This window comes from Meriones unguiculatus, assembly GCF_030254825.1.
Source record: "Meriones unguiculatus strain TT.TT164.6M chromosome 13 unlocalized genomic scaffold, Bangor_MerUng_6.1 Chr13_unordered_Scaffold_28, whole genome shotgun sequence".
Lineage (NCBI taxonomy): Eukaryota > Metazoa > Chordata > Mammalia > Rodentia > Muridae > Meriones > Meriones unguiculatus.
In genome coordinates, this window is record NW_026843644.1 from 14,964,270 (window position 1) to 14,991,331 (window position 27,062).

Genomic DNA, 27,062 nt, shown 5'->3' on the forward strand with positions numbered 1-27,062 from the left:
TTAAAACTGGAGGGGCTTGTGGACCCCACAGAAGGTTCTGAAACGCAAGCAAACAGCGTCCCGTTTTATTTTATTTATTTTTTTGTTTTGTTTAAATATTTTTCTTCAGAATCTCACAAACAAACAAACAAACAAACAAAAGCACATTCCTCATTTGGGAGCCAGAGACCTGCTCCGAAAAGCAGGAACCTCCAGCCTGGCAGAGCCTTGTTTGCAAGGAAACAAGTCCACTGTCCATCCTTTTGGAAGCCTTGGGGAACCCCCTGCTCCCCACTTTGGTTTTTTGAGACAGGGTCTTTCTGTGTAGCCCTGGCCATCCTGGTCTCGCTCTGTAGAGCAGGCTGGTCTCAAACTCACATACACATGCCTGCCTCTGCCTCCCCAAAGGGCTCTATCACTGGCATATATGTCACCACTCCTGGCCAGCTGGGCAATTTCTTAAGCAAGAAAACTTTGTTCCCTCTTCCCTGACATAGATCCTTGCACCCTTGTGGTAACTAACTCATGTCACACTGTTTGGGGTGTCAGATACCCTCTCCTGGCTTTCCACACACACCAATAAAATAAGAATGTGTCTTTAAAAGAACATAATGGAGAGGAGTTTCACTTACCCATAATTTGCCATAGCTAATAATACTAATACTAATACTAATACTACTAATAGTAATAATAAAATATTGAAGTGGTTTTGAGGTGGAAACCACAGACCTTCCTGAGTTCTGCACCTATTAACAGATGGTGGAACATTTCCAGCCCATCTTCTGCTGCCCTTTCCTGGCCCCCACTTCTATATTTCATTTCTATAGTGTCCTTGTCGCCCCCAAGTCTTCATAGATCTGTGTCACAGTTAAAGCCCCATCTGGCCTGTCTCCGTATATATAAATAGTAAGGCCCTAAAAAACGCTCAGCCAGTTGACATTCTTGGCAACCAACAAAATGATGGACTCTCCTCCTTGGTGAACAAGAACATGCCTTTTGTACTCCAAAGATACCTTAGTCTGTCTGCCTTAATTTGTTCCTCATCCCCAGACTGTGACCCTTTCTAAGATGGAATTAATTTCATGGCCACTGCTGGCCTATGAAACATGGGTAAATTAAATGATTGGCAAATACAGTAACATTCATGCGAGACCATTTTCCTACTTGAGATTACTAGAGAATTTCATTTCTGAAAACAGGTCATAGATTAATTAAGTTCAGATCTGATAGCTTAAAAAAATGAAGAAGAAGCTTGGTAGAGGTTATCCGGCTTGTCCTGGGTCACTCAGCACCTGCTGGCAGAAATGAGAGTCTGGTGAGAATATTAAGTTAACTGAGGACAATAGTTCAGGCAGTTTCCAGTCACACTGAGCTCTCTGCCTCTGCCTCCTCCTCTGGGAGGCTTCAGGTCGCTGCCGGAAAACAAAGGTGAGAACCATGTTCAGAAGCTCATCTTTCAAACGCCTGTCTAGAGAAGTCAGGATTCACCATCTCGCTACCTATGCATGTGTCTGGGCTGTGTTCAACGAGTAACCCTGAGTAACTTCTGTCAGTTAAGTGGGAATGAATGAGTTCACACATCTAAGCAACTTAGCAGAAGGCCTGGGGAATATAAGATGGTCACTAAATGTGTATGACTATTTTCGTTACTGTTAAGAACTTTACAGATTTCAAATTTGCTCAGCGATGTCCAAAGAGACAACTGAGAGTCAAAAACATCCTACAGAGTTTGGACCCATCACATTTTCCACCCTGAGGAATTACGATTGTGTGATCCAGAGAACATCTGAGTTCACAGTAGGGAGAAAAATTAACTGGTGATTATGATATCCTGTAAAGTGCTGAAGTCAAGGAAGCTGGTTGAATGTCTGAATGAAACCCGGATGCTGTGGCCAGAAGCAAAGGTGGGAACTGTCCTTTTTCAGGATGGAGGCAATGCTTTGATGTCTCTAGGTTTCCATTTCAGTTTTAAAATAATTCATATTTTTCTTCTCTGACTTAGATCTTGAAAACAGTGCTTACTTTTTTTTATATTCTCTTCTGTTACAATGGGCCAGGTTGTGGTTCTGTAACAAATAAGCCACAAATCTTGGCAGCTAGCAAAGTGAGGGCATGGTTCACCAAAGACAGTCTGTAGAGAATGGTCCATCTGAGTCCTTCATAGTGTATCAAACTTGGGGTGGGGGTTGCAACCTGTGCCCAAAGTCAGGTTCAGCTACCTGTCTCCAACAAGCCAATTCAAGGAACTCAGTTAAAAGTAGAAAGAAGGAAGGAAAAGGACGATTTGCGCAATGTGGCCACACTGAGAAGAGCGGCAAAGAAACACAGAGGCTCCCACAGGTCTGTTCTGAAGGGAGACTACAGTTTAAACAGAGGCCAGTGGTAATGACATCTAAACAGTCTCAGTCAAGGTGTGGTCCCTGACACCCTGTTCTGGGTTCCTCAGGCCCTAGGCACACATATGGCATACCATCCTACACACAGGTAAACATACAAACACATACAATAGAAGTTAAATTTAAAAGAAAGAGGACAGCTTTTGATACATCTGGGATGCCAGGAATCTGTCTTGCCAAGAACCTTATGTCCAGCATAGTTGCCTGTGATCCGTAGTTCTGCCCGGTGCTCTGGAGAGCCACTTCATTTTAAATTCCAGATAAGTCATGGCTACCATTGTTATACCCAGTTCGCGAGCCCCCAATAGATTTCCAGGAATCGACTCCATTGCAAAACACATGAGGGTCTTTTTATTGTTAATTACAAGCTGCAGCTTGGGCTACACAGCCCCACCGCCGAAGCGGTGGGAGCTGAGTGCGCCAGGCTCAGGTTAGTTGGGTGATATATAGATTCTGGTCCCTCCCAGAATGCCCAAGGCAGGGGTGATTCCTGCCTGGCAAGCATCTATTGGTCAAAATGCTACATTTTGAATTGATTGGCTATAGGAAGGTCCCCAGACCATAATGACTTGGTGTCCCTCCCTAGAGGGATGGGCCAGTTTTCTAGCAACTCTTATCTCTAGTAGGTGGGGAAAGAATGCAGTAAGGTGGTCCTTTCCCTCAGGGCATCACCAGACTTCTCCACCCACATAGTTTAGCCCTTAATAATAGCTGCTAATTTTTAATCTTTTTGGTCTCTCACCATGAAATGGTTAAACCCATCTTAAGTTTGAGATGGCTGTGGAGGAAGGAGGCAAACAGAGAAAGTGTGGATGCTATATGCAGAAATCCACCATAAAAACATTTGGGCTGGAGAGACAGCTCAGAGTTCAGGAGCACTGCCTGCTTTTTCAGAACACTCGGCCATTCTCACCTGATGTTTTAGAGGACCTGAGTTCAGTTCCTGGTGCCCACATTGGGCAAACCAGCTCCAGGAGACCCCACACTCTCTTCTGGCTTCCGAGGGCACAAACACACACACACACACACACATACACACACACACAATTTTAAAAAGATGAGAGGTGACACTTTCCCCCACTATTTACCAAGGAAACACATTCCATGGAATAGCAATCAACTTCAAAACAAAACAAAATCCCTTAACTTAATGCCAGCATACAAGCGACACAGCAAACTTAACCATTTGGCAAAAATATACCGTGATAGGTGATGTGAAGCCCTCGGCCCATCAGCAGATGGAAACAGGCCCTTGAGAAACTACAATAAATGTACAATCATGAAACAGAATTCACTGTGTGTGTGTGTCTGTGTATCTCTCTCTGTGTATGTGTGTAATAGAATTGCCAGAAAAAAAGAAAACCAAAACGAAACAATTTTTAAAAAAGACAACAACAGAAACCAAAGAACATTTGATTTGCATGTGTAAGGACATGGATGATTTGGCCAGGAGGGTAGGATGAAATTACTCAGGCAAAAGGAGCAGGAACTCAAGGCACAGAAATGTGAAAAGGACAGGAAACCCTTATGGAAAATCACTGTGTGCTGTTGTGTGGGGGGGGGGCAGGGCAGAGCTATTGTTTTTTCTCATATCTCTTGACAGGGGCCAATTGACATTCAGATTACCTGAGAAGGAGCAATCTGTCCAACCATTGATCTTCTTAAAACAGCAGGCATTTCAAACACTTCCAGAATGCCACAGTTTGATTTGAAATGATTGAGCGAGGTGAAAAAAAAAAAATCAAGGGGGCTGGAGAAATGGCTCAGAGGTTAAGAGCACTGGCTGTTCTTCCAAAGGTCCTGAGTTCAATTCTCAGCAACCACATGGTGGCTCACAACCATCTACAATGATATCTGGTGCACTCTTCTTGCCTGCAGTCACACATGCAGGCAGAATTCTGTATAAATAATAAAAAGTATATGTTTAAAAAAATCAAGTTGCTTGTACAAAATATGACTCTCTACTGGTTATACAGATTCTTCAGTGAGAGGACTCATTTCAGTTAATAATTGCATGGGGCCAGGGAGAAGGCTTGGAGGTGGATTGGGGTGGGGGACTTTTGTGGCCAGAGCCTTGTTTGTGACAAATAGAGACTGAAAAACTGAGCTCTGTTCCTGGAAGCTCTTCAGGTCCCAAACCCTGGACAAACAGCATCCCTCAGTCTTGACCCTGTCCAGCCCTCCATCCAGGGCTCTCCTGGCTGTTATATCCCCCCCTCCCACTTTTTTACCCTGAATTCCCCAGCCCAGGGGCTGGGTCTGCCTTTCCCTGTATAATCTAACCATTTTGGTTAGCTCCTCTTGTTTTTATTGTACCTTTGGGCCTCCTGGCTGTTTTGCCTTGCTCCCCCTCTGTCCCATCCTTTCATCCATCCCCCAAACCCACATGGTTCAGGGTTATGGCTACCCCCTAGGCTCTCACAGATGGTCCAAGATGGTTCCTCCCTCTGAATCTATGACAAACACCTGCCATTCTTTGGTGCAGCCATGTTCCTTTTATTCTTTTCTTTCTTTATCTTCAGAATCCATGTGATATAAGGAGGGAAGTGATTTCCCTAGCTACCCTCTGAACTTCAAGTGCCACGCCATGCCCTGTGACACACAGGCTCCAAAACGTGTGCATGCATGTGCACACACACACACACACAAATAAAAAATCCAAAATAAATAAAAGAGCAGTCAGAAGCTGAGAGAGGACAGGGCATACATGAGCTTGCTTCTGTCCTTGGTCTCTAAACATCACTGCCTATTTAAATGTAGACAGGCAGTAGCCTAGCTCTCTGGACCACACTGAGGTCCCACTTGCCATCTCCACAGTTCTGCTGCATGTCTGTTAGAGGCCTGTGAAGAGTCTTGGAACCAAAAGGGCCTCAACAAAGACAAAGAATAACTTATGTATTCAGTGCTGATAAGTCAGATCAAATTTACATTTGTGGTCAGGGCCATGCTTAGAGAATAGAGAAAACAGAATGCTAGTCTTTGATATTGAGTTTTAAACACTACAAAACAGGAAGGAGGAAAAAAAAACAAAAACAGAAAAACAAACCTACAGTTTTGAAAGTTTTGAAAGGTGCAGCCACCATTGCAGAAGGGCCTCCGAGCCTTGACAAACCTTGACTAGGCAGATGAGTGCACCAAGTGGCAAAGCAGCTAGATAAACATAGCTTATGGCCTCCAAGAGTTCCCAGGCCCTCCAGCATGATCTGGATATGAGCAACCCTGAGTTGGGAAAGCCAGTGGCACAGTCAGTTAAGATAGATGGGCCTGGATGGGTCTTCTGCAGCAAGCAGAAGCTGGTGAAATGATGCCAAGAAGGGAGACAGGGACTGACCAGGACCCTAAGGTGAAGAATGGGGCCCCTGCAGGAGGGAGCAAAGCGTCCCTGTGTCTGGCATTCTTGCACCAATGCTGGACTGGACATATAGGGTGGGGAAAGTGACTGGAAGAAATGAGGTGCCCTGGGACAGCCTTACCACCTGCTCCCCAGAAAGGCCCAGCTGGTGCCTCCTCCTCGGACAAACTGAACCCCAAACACCCACTGGAACACTCCCCAGAGTTGGTGTGTGACACCCAAGCTTTGGGTCCGTTTGCAAAAAAAGTGGCATGCTTTCTGGGATAAGTAGGGGCTGTGCGGAAAGAAATAGCCCTTTGTTGGAAGAACCTGTGAAAATATCCCCCACACCCCCAGAAAGCCTGTAACTTTCCCCTGAGGATCAACCTGGACCCAAGGACATGCCTGATGGCTAGAAGGCACTGCCATCCACACACACATAAATTCAGAAGGTGGCCTGTTCTCTTTGCTGTCCCCAGGGAGTGAATTTTCATGAATGTGCCATAATGGCTCTACAGTCTGCAGGCTCTCTTTTGGAGACTGGCTGGGGGGTTGGAGGCAGGGATGGGGGTGTGGGGTGGGTGTGGCCTGCTACTAGCCAGAATGACAGCAGAGTCAAACCCCAGCGAACCCCATGTGGCATCTGAGAGTCAGCGTGCAGGGCGGCCTGGTGCCTTCACTCTTAAGTGATGACTGGGATGCGTACTCATAGTCACTTGTCCCCCTGTGTTGCCAGTTGCTGTCAAAGGGCCAAACACGGTGCTGTGGTGGCACATGCCTGTAAATCCCAGCACCCAAGGAGGTGGAGGCAGGAGAATCTCTGTGAGTTCGAGGCTAGCCTGCTCAACAGAGCGAGTCCAGGACAGCCATGGCTACATGAAGAGACCCTGTCTCAAAGAACAAAATGAAACTAAAAGACAAAGTTAAACCCCTCCATCTCAAATATCGCAGTGTGGGCCAGAAAAGAGCCCATGCTCTTTTCATCTTACCATTCATCTTACCTGGACTGAAAGGACACTTACCTGCTGCCTTTCCAGAGCAAATGTTGGTTGGACTCACTGTAAGAACTGTGGGAACTGCCACCTGCCTGAGGACCTGTCTTCTCTTGAAGATTTCAGGGGAAAAAAATCTTCATTCTAAAGCAAGATGCCCCCTGAAAGTTTATGCTTTTGGAGAGAAGAGAGTTCATAATCTTTTCTTTTTAAAGCTAATAGCCCCTCCATCCTACCCCAACCCCCACCCCCACTTTAATGTCCTTCCAGTTAAAGGCTGATCTTTTATTTGTACAGAATTCACTCCCTGTCACTGATCAGAATCTTGGCCTGTTTCTTTGTGGCATGCATATGAGAACTGCAGGGGCAGTTGGTTTTAGCCCCATTGGGACGCCCAAGGTCAGTCTCTGCCTGTCTGTAATCCAAAAGGTTAATTTCTTCACCTTGAATGCAGGAAGTCCTCTTAGGTACAGCCTAAGAGTATATGAGTCTGGAGTATATGGGTCTGACTTGTATCACAGCTGTGGGATGAAGGTGTCTGTCAGGGAACATCCTGTGAAACAGTTCCTGAACCACAGAGGCCTAAGACTGACAAGCTCTCAGTTCTGTGGGCGTTTAAGGAAGAGGAAAGACAAACATGAAAACAAACAAAAACCCCAAACCCATGTATTTCCAATAGGAGAGGCAGTGACACTGATTTGGGAAGATAAGAATGGGCATGAAGGACAGCTTTGAGGCAGAAAGATGTTTCATCTCAAGGATGCCTATGAGTGATCATCTGAAGGCCCTAACCAGAAAATACTATTGGATTTGATCTCCAGTGAAGGACATGCTCACAGTAGTGGAGCCAGGGACAGCAATGGGAACATGTTACTCCAGAACAGGAGGGACAGGTCTCAGGTGTGCTCCCTGGCCGTTGCGAGAAAGAGACCCATAAGAGAGCAGCCCCGGGGAGAGGGCCTTCTGGATCCTGAGCATCTTGGTCTAAAGGTCTCGGTGTAAACAACCCCCAACATTCACTCATTCACTCATTCATTCTCTCTCTGTCATCACACTTAACATTTGGTCGTACAAGATGCTACTACCTCTGCCTCCCAGAAGAGGCTTGTGGGCTCTTATAAGTGGAAGCCAGTGTGGCATTTCCAGATGCTTCTCTGGTTATTATAAACAGTCTATCTATGTGACAGGCCTGCCTCTGTAATAAAGGGCAGATATCAGATGCTAGGGTCCTCCCTTCATTTGGTGGTGAGCTATGACCAAGTGTGTCTTCATGTCTTCATGATAACCTGAAAGCTCAGGCCGGGGCCTCGGATTAGTCATTTATGCTCAGACTCAATGCTGAGCACAACCTCAAAAGCAAACCTCCAAGAGCAAAGTTAAATTGGTGAAACTCCCTTCCTTACAAAACAGATGAGCTTTAAAAGAAAACAAAACAAAACAAAATAACAAAAAACCAATATGCTATGTCTACCAACTTCTGATACCGTTTTAAAAAATCAAAAAAACAAATATAAATAAATAAATAATAAAATTTTAATGAATACATTTTTAATAAATAAATTTACTTTATCACCTAAATGATTTAAAAGGTCAAAACAAGGATCTCTTTCTGGAGATGCATTAAACATGGTATTCGTGGATTTCAATGTCTTCCAGGTCATAACCCCCATCCCCCTCCCTGTCCTAGGAAAAGGAATCCCCAACACCCTCCTATCCAGTTTCTCAAATAATCATGATTTACCCAAGGTGGTGAGGAGCTTTGGATGTCTCCAGAAGCTGCCCTCCCTGCCCACACCCCCTCTTTTTTAAAATTTAATTCTCTGCCTTTAATCCTACACATCTGGGGCAACACCCTTGGGTGTCAAAAAGGCCTTGGTAATGAGGCTGAGGTGACTGGACTGGCCCCAGAGGAGGCTCTGGGTGGTGGAAGCCAAGAAAGCAGAATGCTAGACATTCCATCTGGAACTCATGGAGTGTTCTGAGAAGGCCTGAATTTAGATCCCTGCCTTCCGAAGAATTGTGGATGACTTTGTAAAATCCTCCACTGCCAACAGCTCTAGCCTCTCCATCAGGTCCAGAGGTTTTCTTCTAGCAGGTGTGTGTGTGGGTGACTCGAATGACAGAAAGTAAATAATAATAAAAATAATAATAATAATAATCAAATAAAAGACAGTTTGTGGTCAACCAAGAGTCAAATTAGCAGAAAGAAGTTCAGATGGCTTCCTTCCTTTCCCAGCCTTGTAGCAGCATTTCTGGACATTTGCATCTGAAAGCGCTTTTCTTTCGCCCTCCCCCAATCAAAGTGGACTTCATTCCCCCCAAAAAAGGTCACTTCTGAAAATTTATGCTAGTGAATCTCTCCCTTGGGAAATGTTAAGCCAGGCTGCAGGGAGCCGAAAAGAACCTGTCTGGGAGCACTCAGCAGGGAGCTTTGGTGGCTAGAGGTCACAGGCTCTGAAAAGGTCACCAGAAGTAGGGCAGCCTCATGCAGAATAACTTTGAAGCTGCAGGAATGGGGGGGGAAGGAAAATGTGGACTCCAATGAGATGATTTCTATTCCTGCAGTTAATATTTGACTGGCCTGTCAGGTGAGTGATATGAGTGTGCCACAAAACCCACATAATCCTATTGGAAGGGTGCTTTTCCAGGCCAAGGGGATCCCATTTGCAAAACACTGACTTAGGGGGGAAAGGAGACAAGGAACCTTTAAACTTGGAATGAGCCCCCTTCTAGATGCTGAAGAGAAAAGAAGGCCAGTGCAAGGAAAAATAGTTGATTCTTCTTTTGGAGGGTTGGTCAGTGGTGTTCCTCCGCCCCCCCCCCCCCATATTACAGGCTATGGCCAGGGCTGTAGGTTGCTCTCCAGAACCCGATGGTATGACCCTATTGGCTGAGACACTACATATTGGAGTCCTAGAACATGGAGAAAACAAGGATAGTACCTACCTGGGAGGCACCCCCACCCCACCCTAGAAACATAAGACAGGAAAAACTTCTCTGTGATTTGTCTTGGCTCAGAAGAACAGACGGCAGGGAGCAAGCAAGTCTTCCAAATCAGTGATGCTGAAACACACGTGTGCGTTCAGACACATATGTGTTTGCACATGTATGCATTCAACAAGACAGTGCCAACTGTCAAGCCACCAAGATGCTACCAAGAGGACATGTGATCTCTGAAGTTTAACTTAGGGAAACACTACCCAATTGGTGTGGGGGGGTGTCAGGGGTCATCCCTCACCAGGGCTGGGCTAAGCAACACACACCAATTAGGTTGAGCAAATTCCCAAGAGGCCATTTGATGGAGCAATGAGGGAGACTATGTCACTGAAATAGCTGGGGGCTCCAAAGAAAACCTCACTTGGATGAATGCACCTCAGCTGCTGTGTCTGTTTAGAGATCATCTAAGATGGAAAGCAGAAAAGCCAAACTTCCACTCTTTTCCCCAGCAGTGAGATTTTCTGAATTCTCTATTTCTTATCAAACAAAGAAATCTTGTGTAGAGCAAGCACAGACACACCCTATCCACTCCACCACCCCCCATATCGGCTGCACATGACAACAACTTCACATCCGGTTCAGGACCCCTGAGAAAAAGAAGTTTCTGTAGGATTATAGTAATCAGAACAGAAGAGGACAGGATAGTGTCATAGTGATTATGACATTTAAGGAGACCACAGACAAATGCACACCCTCACGGTCTTATAAATAGCAAAAGTGCCCGGGTCAAGCCTGCACAAGTAGATGATGGGAGACAGTGAGGGCAAGTGGAGGAAGACCCTCTCCCCATCTCCAGGGATGCTCTCCAAGCTCGGACACACCCAGGGACCTTCACAGAGGAGTTAATCCAAGCTCTTTCTGGATGAGAGGAGTCCCGGAGGACTTTTGAGTTCCCTGCAGTCACCCAAGTTGTATTTAAGCCCCTTGGTTTCCTATTCTTGTATCTGAGGAATGACTTACATGAACCAACACAGAGAACACTAGAATATGACAATGGAAATCATATTTCTTTCCCATAAGCCAAGTTTGGGAAACTGCCACGATAGAGAAAGACTGTTGAAACAGAACCTCTTTTTCCTTTCTTTGGGAGATCTGACTGAAGCCTGAACCTCTGTGAGTTCAAGGCCAACATGGTTTACAGAGTGAGTCCAGGCCAGCCTTCCTCAGAAAACAAAAACAAACAAACAAAAACCAACCAATCAAAACAAATCAAGACAAACAGAAATGGCTGCTATGGGAAGTTGAAATTGTATAAATTTTACTATATAAAATTTAGAAAACAAATCCAGCTTCTATCTATTTTGTTGTGGCCTTAACTCAACCCTCACAGACACATACCTTCTTTTCTCCCTGTTCTGCAGTGGCTCCTACTGAGGGGAATACCTGCTGAGATCCTAGTGAGTACTATATTCCCTCTATTTCTTCTGCAACAATTTCACAGTTGATTCACACAAGAACAGGCTGGAAAGGGCAGGGATTGAACCTGTTTCTTTTTGGGTAGGATTCACTATGGAGCAGTTCTGTTGGAGGCCAGAGAAACGATTCAGCCATGAGACAAGCAGCCTTGGATTCATCCCTGGCTTTGGTTTCAATTCTGATCTGACAGGCCATCAAAGAGTTCCATTATTTTCCTTCCCTTGTCCTCTCCTACTGAATCATGTCCCTGCCTTTTGATGGTGAGCTCACTAGAATGAGGTCATGACCTCTCTGTAGTCTTTGCACCAGCAATGAGAAACCATAACCACAGTACTGGGAATTGCATTATCCAGTGTTTCTTTGGAACATGTAAAGGGAGCAATGTGATTTTGTCCCTGTTTCAAGATGTTCATACATGAGCATAAGCCTTGTATCAACTTTATATGCGCTCTCATCGGATGATTAAAGGTTTGTTTTTTAGTAACTTAAGTATGGTGTCCTGCATTATTGGCATACTCTGAGAACAAGCCAATCCATAAATATATAAAATATATCTATATTAATATAAAAAAGCAATCCATAAATATATTAAAAACAATCCATAAATATATAAAATTATATATAAATACATTTATATAAATATATAAACATATTTATATAAAAACAATCATAAGTATATTAAAAAACAATCCATAAATATATAAAATATATGATATATAAATCTATATGTTATATAATATAATATATAATGCATATCTATATAAATATATTTATATATTTATGTAAAATATATTAAAAATAAATATTATAAACTCAATTTTTTTAAATCACTTTGCTTCTGCTCACTGAACGCTGTTATATTAATCCATCATGACTCCTGAATCATTGGAGGGTGATTCTTTCCTGTTTCCTTGTAGTGCTTTTTTTTTTTTACAACTCTGCTTTATTTGGGGGTGTTTAGGTCTCAGCCTCCTTATAGGGGGGAAGAGGGAGAGAATACCACTTTACTTCTTTGGGCTGTTGGAGGTCAAGGATCTTTTGTGAGTCTCCACATCAATCCTCATCAACTTCAGACTGAGCCACCTTCTACCCCAGGATAGGCTCAGAAGCCTACGCCATGCCTCTCTCGGTGCTGCATGAGGCAGGCCTGTTATCAGCTGGCAAAAAGCCATGTCCTGAGAGACCATTAACAGGTGTGGATGAGCTATGTGGAAACTGAAATCTCACACTCAGGATTAAGACAGAAACATATTTACACAATATCTCTAGGACTTCCCTTCTGTCTCCTCACTGTGGTCTCCAACTGTCGGGGACCCATTTGAATCCAATCAGTCCTGTTACCCAGAATAAAAGGAGGAGGGTCTCTCCCAGGTTCTACTGATGAAATAGCCAAAATAGACAGAGACACTGGGCATATATAGAAGAAGGACCAGCTTCCAGTGGCAACTCACCCCAAACCACCACTATCCCAAAAGGACTTAAATCAGTGTGTCTTTTAAGGATTGGGGAGACATCTCAGTTAGGTCTTTGTGCTGTAGAGCTGGCTCTTGTTTATTTTTACTGGCTGAATGAACTGTTAAATCAGGCCACTGGGAAAAACTTTTGTTTCCATTCAAGCGAGTCCTTGCATAACCAAAAGTTCACTGAGTGACTTCGTATCCATCTTGCAAAAATCAGACTGGTATGCAGGGCTCATATCCTTCCCACATAGTCAATTCCTGCACCTTCCCCAAACAAATGCCCATTTCTAAGGGAAATGGTCTCATTAAGGTCCTCTGCCACTGCCAGAATATGCATTGTTCCCTTTTGGGGACATGGCAGTGAGAGGTGAAATTTTTTTTTTCAGATTACAGGCCTCGACTTCCCCTCCAAAGTTCAATATAATCTCATTCTGTCTAAGCAGGGACTGTGTTAGCAGAGCAGTCCCTGGGAAGGACTTCTGGAAGATTTGTACTTTGGGAGCCAAGGTGACCCTGGCCTGGCTGTGGATAGGCCTGTCTTTTAAGTAGTTTGCCAGCACACTGACTCCCTTCAAGTCTTTGTATCTGCTCCAAACAGAGTGTGTTTTAAGTTTTAAGCCTTAAAGAGAAACCCATGAGTTGTTTTTTAAAATATTTATTTATTTATACGTATGAACACTCTGTCTGAATATATGCCTGTATGACACAAGAGAGCAGCAGATCCCATTCTATATGGTTGTAGGTCACCATGTGGTGTGCTGGGAATTGAACTCAGGACCATCTGGAAGGGCTGCCAGTGATCTTCACCACTGATCCATCTCTCCAGTTCCCACTCATAAGTTTAAATCAGAGAAGGCCATTCGTGTTTTTGGCCCTTAAGCTCTGGATTCTCATGTCTCCCCAACAAAGCACCCTCGCTTTGATGAAAAAGAAAAGTGTCCGACTTTTTCTGTGCATAATTTTTACCTGCAGGGAAAGCCTCCCGCACACACAAGTATACTACCTCTCTCATTGGTCCTTGCGGGTGCACGGTTTTTCACAGATACAAGTTAAAACTTAGGTTATCTGAGCCCAGCATGAAGCCATAAAACAAAAATCTTATTTCTTGACATTTCTCTGATAGGAGACTTCCTCCTCCCCTTTCATCTGACCCTAGCCTATCAGGTCTCATCAGGACTGGCTCCATTGTCTTCCTCTGTGGCTTGGTCAGGCTGCTCACCCCTCAGGAGGAGATGATCAAAGAGCCAGCCACTGAGTTCATGTCAGAGACTGTCCTTGTTCCCCTTACTAGGGTTCCAACATGAATACTGAGCTGCCATGGGCTACATCTGAGCAGGAGGTCTAAGTTATCTCCATGCATGGTCCTTGGTTGGAGAATCCATCTCAGAAAAGACGAAGTGGGGCATGGATGGAAATGAGGGAGAGAGGGTGAGATTGGGAGAGACTGAGGAAGGGGGCTATAGCTGAGATACAGAGTGAATAAACTTTGATTATTATAAAAAATAAAAATTTAAAAATTCATAATATTCAGAAATGAAATGTATAAGGAATTCACAGTCACAACCAAAATTCTGTTAGCAGCTTTTATACTTTTTGCCAAGAGTGCATTTTGCATTTATTACAAAACACAATCCATATTGTTCTCTAAGAGGATTGTGTAACTCCTGTGAGAGTCATTTATAAAATCTAATAACCTCCTCTATAGTACTTCTAAATCACTATAAACCTGACAATCCACCAAAGATAAATATAATTTAACATAACTTAAGAATCTTGCAATCATTTTGTCAGCATTGTTTGATTGTACTGAATATGTTTTCTAGACATGCTAATCATCTAGGAATGGGCTTCTTGGAGTATGTGATTCAAACATTTTATATTTACATTATATATGTGTATATTACTGCTAAACCATTTAAACACCATGGTAATTTCATACAGAAGTCACCTAAAGTTGTATTTTGTTCTTTAATTATAAAATATATAAATAATTAAAAAATTCTCTTGTTAATATTCTAGGATCCCTTCCATTTGTGGGACAGGTGGGTAACTCCACTGCATTTGACTAATGGGCTATGGAAGCCTGATCCACCAGGAGGAAGAAGCAGAACTGCCTCCTGAGTGCTGTGGGGGAGCTTAGGCATGCCCCGAGATCTTGAGTTGGGGAGCCTAGGGTTCCCTCCCACAGAGGAGAGCAGCAAGTGGCTGAGCAGCCAAGGTGGGAAGGCTGGGCGGTCCCAAGGCTGGGTGTGCAGACAGGCATAGGTTATCAGAAGACAGGCATTAGTGCTGCTGAAATGCGAATCTCCACAGATCTGGAGAAGGCGTGGTCCTGGACTGGAAACAAGGGTCAGGGACTAAGGGGCTGTGTCCCTTCCGCACATTCTAACCCTAAGGGAGACACCCTAACCCTAAGGGAGGGACTCCTGTCATTCAAGACTCTCCAGCCAATCAGGGCCCTGACAGGGTCCGCCTGTCAAGAGAGTGGGCCTGTCCTTCCGGGTGCCTAGCTGCACGTTCAGCTCCTGCTGTTTAGCATGCTCGCGTGGTTCCGGGTGAAGAGCTCTGAGTGCTGCCACCGCTGCTTGGGTGCTGCGAGGGAAACTGAGGCAAGCTCCGAAGTCGCAACATGGTGAGTGCGGGGAGGAGAAGGCGGCTGAGCGGCGGGAGCTGGTGTGCGGGGTCTCTTCAGGGACTGGCTAGTCAGCGGCGGCCACTGGGGAGGAACCTTGTGGTCCTGGGCTCTCGCTGGAACCAGTGGTGGCATCTGAGTCACTTCACTGAGGGGATCGCATCCACACAGAGCATTTGCAGCAAGGATTCTTGTGCAGAATCATCCTCGTGGCTGGACACCAAACTTGGAATGCTCCAGTTTGTCTTCAGTGTTCCAGCTTCTCTCGTGTCTTCTACATGTTCTGCTCTTAGCATTTAAACTTTAGGTGTGAGATCCATTCTGGGGTAGTTTTGTGGGAGTTGTAAATGGCATCTCGTGTGTTGGGTAGCACTCCAATATTAAGCTGTTATGAGGAAGGGTAGAAGAATTGATGATGTAAAGGATTTCCAATGCTTGGGAAATAGTGACACTAAGTAGAATTTAGCTGGGGGAGGATTGCCTCTAAATCACCCCACAGGTAAACAGTATGCTAACCAGGCCTGTTAGAGATTAGCATGCTAGCATACACACGTTGAATGGCTTGTCCAGAAATTTGGCTCCAAACCTAGCAAAGGAGAGAGACAACTGTGATTTACAACCAGTTACCAGGCCGATCCTCTTATCAAAGGACAGGCCTCTACAAAGCTTTTCAAGGGGGTCTTACAGAGTCACAACCCACATTACAGCCTGTGGTGACATAAAGGTATTAAAGTAAGTTTTATTCCTCTGATGTAATTGTCCTCCAGGAGCCTAGTGCCTTCATCTGCTAACCTAGGCCTAGTGCTGCAAGCTTCTAGCCTCCATACAATCCAATCTAGGTCTAGAATGTTTTCATCCTCTGAGACTTGGTGCTGAATAAGCTCACCCTTTCTAGTTCTTTCTGAACTTTTGCTGGCCTGTTCAACTCAGCTGTTCTGGCTCAGACTCCCCTCCAAGGTGACTGAATCAATTTGGCTTTTCTTAGTTTATGACTGAATTGTTCTGCTTGGCCTCATATTAACTTTGGCAATATGTTATAATCTTCTGGATGGTTCTCATTCTCTGGCTCTGTCTTCAACCTGTGCCTAGTTTCTCTCTTCAACCTGTGTCTGGAAAAGCCCCCCAGTAAAACTTTTTCTGAATTCTGCAAACTCAAGTTGACTGCATTGCCTCTCAACTCACTGACTCAGCTGAACAGCCTGAGCAGAAATGGCTAGAACTCAAACATCTGCATCTCTCTGTTTCCTTAGGGCTTGCTCTATACCTGACTGGCCTTGACCACAAAGATCTGCTTATCTCTTTCTCCTGGTATTAAAGGTGTGTCTGAATTCCAACTAGATCCTATAGCCTTTGGATGTGATCTCTTGCCAGAACAGCCATGTTCTGAATTAAAATTCATTTACCTAAAGGTCCAGTTTTCTTTTTGAGAAAAGAATAATTTTTCCACAGGGGCAAGTCTATACTGGTTGATAACTCTTTGAAAAGGAAAAACAAACAAACAAACAAACAAAACAAAACTTGTTTGTGTTCTTGGCTGACCTGATCAATGAAGGCATTCCATGAGGCCTTCCTATGAGGGAAATGGCATAGTTCTTTCTCAAACCCATTATCATTCTTATCATAGCCAGTAACAGACTGGGGCCTAGGCCTTGAGAGCTTTCACTAAGTTCTCCATGTATTGAGAATAAAATGGAGTTCCCTCTCAAAAGCCAGGAACATATTTGGGAGTGCAATACTGTCCATTGTAGTTACAGGGAAAGGATTTGCCTATGGAGCATGGTTTCTGCCTTCTGTTCAGAACAGTAAGAACAATTCTTTATGTACAATTGCTGGGTGAAACAGGGTAGGCAATAGCTAGATCAAAAACTAAACTTTAAGGCAGTCAGCTGCAGGGATCAGGCTATGAAGAAAGACATGATCCCCACAGAGTTAGTGATTTTTCAATATCTAGCACACATTAACTTTTGCATGTGAGTGAAAACAGACCAGATTGGTGGGTATTCAATTTGGGTAAGTTAGGTTGAACCAGTGAATATTGAATTTCCAAGTAAGTCTATCCTATGCATTTATGTGCAGTCTTCATAGAAAGAGCTATGTCTGCTCAGAAATTTAAGACTCAGCTAGTGGCAGTAGATTTGTATATCAGGTTACCAATCTCAGCAACTAACACTGTGGGTAGAATCAAGGTCAAACAGTATCCAATTAATGCCATTAGCTCTACCAGAGCAGGGCCTGCTTTTGTTCAAAGTCAGTAAGTATACCCATGTAGTTTTTCACTTATATTTATCTTTCTAAAAAAGTCAATTGTTGGTATTAATTAGTAAGTTTTATTTTCTTTATGCATCACTGCTCTAATCTCTTATTTCTTTCTCTTCTCCAACATTTATTAGTCATTAAGAATTTCATTCCTTAGACTGGAGAGGTGGCTCAGTGGTTAAGAGCACTGTCTCCTCTCCTAAAGGACCCAGATTCAATTCCTGGCACCCATGTGACAGCTCACAACTGTCTGTAATGCCAATTCCAAACAATCTGACACCTTCACACTAATGCGCAGAAAATAAAATTAAATGCTTTTTAAAAAGAATTTCATTCCTAATTAAAAATGGATTTTTCATTAGTTTCTGTTTAGAGCAATGTCTCCCCAAACTCAGCCTTTCTTCATGCTATGTACTTAAGACTTGCTTTGAACCACCTAATCCTGCCTTTGTGGCCCAGTGTCTTGCAACTCATTTCAGGCTGGACCTTAACCTGGTTAGTTAAATGGAAAAGGGGCCAGTGAATGAGGTTTCTCAAACATCCCTAGCTTTCATAGGTTGGGTAATTACAAATAAAGAGGCACCTGTGTATGAATTGAGTTCAGTGACCAACTTTGAAGCTGGTGTCATCACAGCACAGAAAGGGATGGAGAAGAAGGATGGTGAGAGCTTTCCTGCTTGGACAGAAATGTCAGTTATTCAATTTTAGATGATTAGGAAATGTCCAAACTGGCAATACTTGGAGTTCACAGACTAAGGCAAACAAGATTCTGGAAAAGCAACTAAACTTATTTCTAGAAACCAAATATCTGTAGTTACACTGGTTCAACAAACACAGAAGAACTGGATAATCTGGTGTGGCCAAGCATAAGTGGAATGTTATTATTCTAACAATGGTGCGCCCCTAGAGAAAAGGAGTTTATAATTCTTGGTGTGCTCTGCTACACATGTCTAGTCCCAGAAAACTATTGGAGCATGAAGCGCGTTTTAACTTTTTACAGTTTTTGAGATTATAGTTAAATCATTTCAACCTCCTCATTCTTCCCTACTGTTAAGTCTCAAATGCTGGGACAAATATCTGAGGTACCTATTTAACAAATCAAAGGAGGCCCAGCTCTGGTTCTCCTAGCATTCCTCTGTTTCTACCTGTGATAGGGCAATGGTTGGCATCCCCAGCCTTCTCCAGGGGCTGAGTTCCACTTCCCCTAGTTGCTCTTCCTTATGTAATTCAACCATTTTGGTTACCTGGTCTTTTTTATCTATCATTTACTATCCTGGCATCTTGGTCTGGCTTTCCCCTCTCCCTTCCTGCCTTTCCTCACAAGGCTCACAGTCATGTCCCCTCTGGACTCTCCCAGATGTCCCTACATCTGGCTCTGCAGTCCCTTTTATCTATAATAAACTTTCTACGCTACCGTATCTAGAGTCATCCATGTCCTTTCCTTTTTATTTCTTGTGTTTTTTCATTCATTTCCCATTTACCACTCCTTACTTTCAAATTCATGGTCAATTTTTGCTTTAATTGTTGTTACTCTTTGGCTTTGACTTGTTTGGCTTTGGGATTTCTCAGCTATGAGGTAGAGATGTCTGCACTGAATGTTGATTATGTGTTGGAATATGCACACACAGGACCGTGTGACTTTGAATAGGAACTATCTCCTTGTGTCTTGGACACTGGAAAATTGTACTAAAATACAGATTTCTTAGAGTAGGGTTCTGTCTGCCCCTAAGGTGAAAGGGCCCAGCTGGGAAAGCCTCAGATGTCTGAGTCACTTAATCTGATACCCCAGTTAAGGAGGTGCTACTGTCCTGAAGCCCAACTGGATGATCAAATGAAATGAGGGACTCTGGGCAGACCTACCAATCAGTAGCACCAGTGGGAGGTAGCTCATAGTTTCTTTCCAGGATTCTTTTATGATGCAGCTGAAGAGAACTGTGAGGGGGACCACAAACCATGCAATGGTGAGTATGAGGGCCACTGTTCCAAAACGAGGAGGAACAGGTCTGCTAAGATCTCAGAGTCTGATATGGTGCTGCTGAGACTGCAGGTCAACTGTTGTTTTGTTGATATATGTGGTGACTTGGAGAGTAGTCCTTAGTCTGACTCTCCCTTGAGTGTAGATTCCTTGGGGGTGGTCGGTGGGGTGCTGGGAGAATTCCTCTGGAGCCCTGGCAGTTTAAAGCTATGATGCTTAAAATATCACTGTCTAGTGTGCACACACACATTGCTTTTGGTGTATAGTGGGAAGACAGACTGCAAAACTGATGGTCTGCTCTTTAGAAGTTCTGAACCTTGCATTCCACATTCAGGTTTGTGTAGCAAATTTTATAAATAGTTTTGAAGTTGGTAGAAAGGGGGTGATGTACATGCTCTAGCAATTTTTTTTTTGGAATCTTATTATCTTTTCACTACTTTCAGCCACAGTGGTATGATCCCAGAAAATTTAAATTTATGACACAGAAGGAATTTCTGAGATGCAGAGGTTTTTAAGGTGTGCATGGTGTTGGGTAGGTGGATAAGGCAGATTCCATATCTTGTGGCACAATCCATGTGGGAGTAAGCAAATATGAAAACTCTCACCACATTTGTTTCTGTGTGGCTTTCAGTGGGGCTATATATGCCTGAAACCACAAGAACTCATGAGTGGCTGGAGAAATGTAGCCGACATTTTTGATCACTTTTTTTCCACAAAGAGCTCCAGAGCGTAGAGCATATCTCTCCTTTTAGAAGATTCATCTACAGTACCTAGTGGGTCAGAAATATATGTTAGTGATCATTTTGATTTGCTTTTGTAAGAGTTTTGAAGTCTGTGTTTATTTAATTTCTGTACACATATAAACAAAAGTACATATGGTCAAGTACACATTTTTCCTGGCAGAGTTTCCTTGGGTCTTTTGAGGAAAATTTGAATATATTTTTAGGCTTATGATTTTGACTTTTTCTCTTCATCTCCTACTTTTGTCACAACTGTTGTACACATTCTTGATAGTTGTAGCTCTGAGATACGATTTGAGGTCACAGCTGCCCATGTGTGCAATCTTACTTCATTATCGCATTTGGAATTCTGTGTTGTTTCTCATGGGATATAGCTTTGGAATCAGCTTTCCTCTTAGAAATTCATAGAAATTTTCTTTCGATTATGTTCAATTCATATTGAAATAGAATATAACCAATATCTTTGTTTTTTAAATACATCATTCAATTGGTGTTGTTTATTACAGTATAAAATTGTAGATATTATCCTACATAATAATTTGTTTAGAAACCTAGAGTTAGTATATAAAATCGAAAGTGATATGAAATAATTTACACAGTCATAGAAAGAAGACTTCAGTATAGAGTTTACTGGCACAAAATACATTGTTATGATCAGAAAAGCTATCCCACCAAGTATAACTTGAGAAGACAAAAAGTGAAAATAAAACATGGTCCAGAACTGAACAATAAATTTGAATGTGATATGGGATCTTCTATTAGCATACAAAATAAACTCTTGAATTTGGGATTTCCCATGTATACAAACTAAAATTAGGTAACATCTAGTTGTTTTGTTATAGTCAATGTAAAACTGCAAGTATTTAGTGTATGTAATCTGATGTATTTGCAGATATTACTTACACCCACACCCCCTCATTTGCAAAAACAATACAATATACCATGTTTTCACACATTCTCATAGTATACATGTTTTTGTGTCCTTGCATTGCACAGAGCTCTCATAAAATGACAGAGTTGTGATTGATCCCAACAGTGTAAATTTTCATGTATTTTGATTAGTTTTAAAGAAGTATCTGAATTCTCATGCTTATTGCATTTATACTAGTGGTGGCATAACTTTTAAAATAATCTAATTCTTCATTTGAGGCCAGGAGTACAGTATGGTAAATGAATGAAGACAATAGCAATAGTAAAAGGATTACACACTTATAAAAGACTCTCACAGTCAGTGCTATATTGTGTTGAAACAGCATATAATTACAGCATAAGCAGTGTTAAATAAACAAACTTCTCTTTCTCTCTCTGATTTCAATCTTGCTACATTCCCATTTGTCCATTGGGCAGGAGAGCTTCAGGCATCTTGTCTACCTTATAGTTTGCAATAGAAAATGAAGGGCAGAAACAGCATAAACTCGGTGAAGCAATCACTTTCAAAGAATTTTTGTTACATGCTTTTTTATTTGATATGTGGAGAAGGAAAAATAAAATATCAGTCTTTTTAGAGCAAGAGTTGTTACAGAAATAAAAAGCAAATGTGCTTTTATAGTATACTATAAAAATGGTAAAAGTTGGTTCATTTTGACGGTATGAGAGCTTTCTGCCAATGAGTAGCGCTGCATGACGTGAAAATGAGTTAAGAAACATACTGACTTGTTTTGATTGAATTGAAATGATGACAATAAATTACAGTTAAATAAAAATGTAATAGTCTTAGACAAGTGACACTTTTCTTAGTTTTGTTCTGATCAGCTAACCTGCCTTAGACTGTAACACTTTTATTTTTATTGGGAAAACATGTTTAAACACTTAACATTTTAAAATATCAGTTTTTATATACTTAATGTATTATATAGTTAATGTATAAATAGTGCATAACATTAAGCATTTATTTCTATTGTGAATATTATTCAAACTCTATTTGTTGTTGTTTTTTTAATATTTTATTTATTTTATTAATGTTTTGTTTGCATGTGCACCTGCATGCCAGGAGAGGGCAACAGATCTCAATATAGACGGTTGTGAGCTGCCATGTGGTTACCAGGACCACATGGAATTGAACTCAGGACCTCTGAAGGAAAAGAGTGTTCGTGTCTGCTGAGCCACCTCTCCAGCTCCAAACTTTAGTTTTATTGTAGAGAAGAAAGAGTACTCTTTTGGAATTAAGTGAGCAGAGACCCCTATAATTCCACATAACATCAGAAAATTACCTGATTTTTTTTTTTTTTTTTTACCTTTTGGAGCAGGAGGCTGAACATAAGGAGTTGCCTTGTAGGGTCCTTCCTGGAGCTGGGTAGGAACCGGCATCCAGAATCGGCCAACTTAATGATACCTGTCCGAGCTGTGTCCACAGCTCGTTCATCTGAATATTTTTACTATAATGGGTTCCAGTTGGAAGCCAAGACACAGAAGGTTAAAATGAAAGCTGTATTTTCTGAGCTCAGGGAGGTGGCCAGTTCCGGATCTGAATGGTGCCCCATGGTAAGCTTTATTATATATTTAAAGGGTTAACTCCACAAGTCAGGGGCCCCTTGGCGGGTGTTGGGGTCATCCAATCAAATTTTAGCATTGTGGATTAAGCAAGGGCGTTTCTGTTAGTACTCTGCTGTTCTAGGATACTGGGCTCAAGGTCTTTAACCATTTTCCAAGAACTTTAGTCTGGAATCCAAGGCCCTTAATTTATATCTCTTGACATTTGGTTCAGAGCTCAAAGTGAAAAGTGAGCAATGAAGTGTGTCCTCTGTCCATAGTAAGGTAGGGCTTGGTAAGTGATATATTTTTATGATTTAGGCATTTTGGTTAAGATAACAGCAATTTTAACCAGTTAACTGATAATCAGAAAAATGTTTCAAGGGGCTAAGTAGGAAATTGCGCTGCATGCTTGGGGATGTGAAGTCAGCTTAATCTTGCTAGTAAAATGGAAGAGCAAAATAGAAGAGTCGCTTGGAGAAGGCTGGGCTCTTGAGTCCGCCTCTTTACACACAGTGGGACTGCATGTTCACAAAGTATTTGCAGCAGGGGCTTGAACATAGAAATGTCTTTGGTAGGATGCAAAATCAGAGAGACCTAGTATCTAGTATCTTTTCCAAGTTCTGACCTTAGCATTTAACATTCAGGTATAAGATTCATTTGGAGTAAATTTCATGGAGGTTGAAAATAATGTACGTGTTGAGTAGCGCTTCATTGTAAAGCTGTGATGTAAAAGGGTAGAATTGTTCATGTAAGGGATTTACCAATACTTGGTGAAAGGAAGTCACATCAAGTAGAATTTAGCTAAGGGCTAAGTAGATAAGTAGCATTCCAAGCAGGCCTGTTCGAGATTAGGATGCTAGGAAATACATGTGTGCTCAAGAGGATAGTCAACAAATTTGTCTCCAGTCATAACCAGAGAGACAGCCCTGATTCATAGCAACCATTGGCCCATCTCCATGTCAAAGAAGACACATCTAACAAGCTGCTTAATTGCCATTACAGACTCACAGCCAAGATTAAAGACTGGTATGTCATAAAGTTGCAGTTTTCTTCTTGAGAAAAGCCTAGCTCTGTCACATGGAGAAGACATCTGGTTAAAACCAATTGAACAGGGAAAACACTGTTGTGTTGAGCGCTGCTCTAATCAAACGAGTTTCATGTATGTAGAATCACCTAACTTCTCACACTCCTCAAATATGCTTGGCAGAGCTAATAGAACCTGTGGTCTGCACTTTGAGAGATTTCCCCAAAATTCTGAGGTATTTAAAATAAAGCAGTGTTCCTTTTCTTTTCTAAAACCAGAAATATGGTGAGCTGCAGGGTTGGGACATTTGAGGAGGGTTTCCTTCAGATTCTCAAAACCCAACTCTTTCCAACACATGGAGATACCCTCATCAGTTCCAAAGTCACTGTGGTCTTGGTAAATAATGTTGTTGAGATCCTATGTTCCCCTTGCGCAGTGTTGTTTTATTATACTCATGATTTTATCCCATTTTATGAGAGTGTCTGATCAATTCATAGATGTCTTCTGTTTCCTTCCATTTCTCCCCAGGAAGTAGTGTACAAGGTGCTATTCTTCTTAAGAAGCTTACTTAGTATAAGATATACCTCAGGCAAAACCTTCCCACCCTAGCTTTTGCATTTTCTACCTTTTACTTTTCCTAATATTTTAAACCTCTGAGACCTCTTACTTATACCATGTCACTGAATAATGACCTACTGTAGTAGAGGAGTGGATTACAGAAATCATTCTAAGAATATTTTTGCTGTGTAAATCTTCCAATTGACTCAGTGGCTCGACTTGAACTCTCTAGCCCATATTGAAACTGTTTAATATATAACCTGGATCCTAAAAGAGAGTTAAGAAAGACTGCAGGTATGGAGTACAAAATCAGCTTTAGGCTGTCTTCTTTTACAGCATTAACTAGAACTGGACACATGATACTATTAAAGAGAACTCTTTAAATTAACCATTTAATTGTGTGTGGCATTCTTTCTTCTGGGTGGTGGGTATTAATTCTATAATAGCTGCATCTTCAGCCTTTTGGAAAAATATTTCTGAGACAAGCTTTGTAGGCTCAGGTCACATTAATCCCAGTCTATTGTTCCTCAGATGCATAACTTTGCCTCCCACTTGGTTAAATTTCCTAAACCCTTAAGTTAAAGGCTGTACACAGTAGAGTTTTAGACATTACTCATTTGAGACATATAATGAGCTGTCTATTGTGTGCAGTAGGAAGACAGTTTGGAAAAAATGAAGGTTGGGTTTCTGGAAGTTTTAAACATTGTTTCCTAATTCAATTTTTTTTTGTGAAAAATATTTCAATTTTACACATAGGTTACCAAATGGTGTCAAGGAAGAAAAGTGGGTGAAACTTCAGAAGTATTTTATTAGCATCCTTTTACCTTTCTAATGACAGCAGCTATGATGATGTAGCTTAAGGAACTCAAATCCAGAGTTAAAAGGAGTTTCTGAGCTGCAGAGGTGTCCCAAGTGTACATGGTGTTATGCAGGTATATAGGACAGATTTCACGTTTTGTGCTGGAATAGATGTTGCAAGAATGAGACATAAAATTAATATTTAACATTGTTTTGTTTATGGAAATCAGTAAGACTGGGTTTGTCTTCAATCACTAGGGGGACCTACAGCTCCATAGCCCACCTTTCTGGTAACCTCCATTTACAGAGAGAGGTCTAGAGCAGGGGGACTTAAAAAAAGATTAGTTGTTTCTAGAAGGTAATATGAATAGTGTAAGGATCATTTTGAGTTATTTTTGTGGGTGTTGTGATGTTTCTGTTTATTTAATTTCTGTATGTATATAATCATAGGTAGCATTGGTCTACTTCACATTTTTCTTGGTTTAGTTTCCTCAGGTATCTTAATGAAATCTTGACTATATTTTTCGATTTATGTTCTTGGTATTTTTGCTTTATTCTTTCACAAAAATTGTACACAGTTTTCATTGTTGTGACCATAAAGTAAGTACAGAAGTCATATTTTGTCTCTGTGTGTAATACATCTTCATAATCCTGCTGAGAATCCTGAGTTATATTTTTCGCATGGTAAATTCAGTTAGTAGCATGCCATCATAGAATGCTGGTTGCCAGCATCCAAAGAGCATGCAGGTGCTGCACCTAGTCACCCTACACATATCTAGCTGATGGGCAGCTTTGTCTTCATGTCCGTCACCTAGCATTTGAAATGGGGGCTGTCTGTCATATTGACACAGTTGCCTTTTTATGAATCACTTTGCTGTAGCTGAGCTGCCTTGTCTGGCCTCAGTGGAAGAAGATGATGCACTTAATTCATATGTACCTTGGTGTGTTGAGGAGAGTTGATATGGGGAGACTCCCCTTCTCTGAAAAGAAGAGGAAGAGGAGTACAGGTAGAAGGGGGGAGGATGATACCAGGAAAAGAGGAGGTACAGAGCTGAGGAGGTACAGAGCTGCAAGCAGGTTATAAAGTGAAAAAAAATGAAGTAATGAGAAAATGGCTGGTTTTTATGTAAGTGAAAGATGGTGTTGACATGATTCTATAGACACTCTTCAATTGTGGGTGACAGTATCTCTGAGCAAGTGGCTCTGGGCAGGATAAGAAAGCTAGCTGAGCATTAGACGATGAAGAAATGAGATCAAGGCAGGAAACAATATTTGCCATGTTTTTTTTTTTTTTTTTTTTTTGCCTAAGTTTACTTGAAACTTGAGATTCTATCCTAGAATTCCAAATTGATGGAATCTGATCAGACAGGACCAAACAAGGATGGAAGATGTACTCAGAGTGTGTTCTGTTTTTTCAACATATTCTACCAATGTTAATATTAAAATTCTTAATTGTATGTATGTATGGTTGGAAGTTACATGCTTCTTTATGGTCTCATTTGTTACTATATGGCACATCATGCCTTGTAAGAGAATTTTCTACAGGTTCTATATAATGCCACAACAAAGAGATTGACTTCAAAAAAGCATGTTATATATGTATAATATGACTGTGTTCTTAGACTATGACAGATATATGAAGATTTGATGATGGTTTTGGGGGTTTGTTTTGACCATTCTAATTTCATGGGCAAGGTCATATTGCCAGTTTTCCCTCTGGATATTTCAGAGAATGTATTAATATTATTCTTTTTTTTCACTTTTATTTCTTACATTTATTTTGTATCCTACCTACAGCCCCCTCTGTTATCCCCTCACAATCCCACTGTAACTCTCTCTGAGTATATTAAATTTTTTAAAGAGATTAGTTTGTTTTTTGACTTTACATCCAAAGGGTGATCCCTCCTTCCTCTGCTCTCAGTCGACCCTCACCCTTCTTCTGCCCTTCCCAGAAAAATGGAGCCCTACTCTTCCTGTATTATCCCATTGAAGCACATCAACTCACATCAGAACTGAGCATATCCTCATCCACTAAG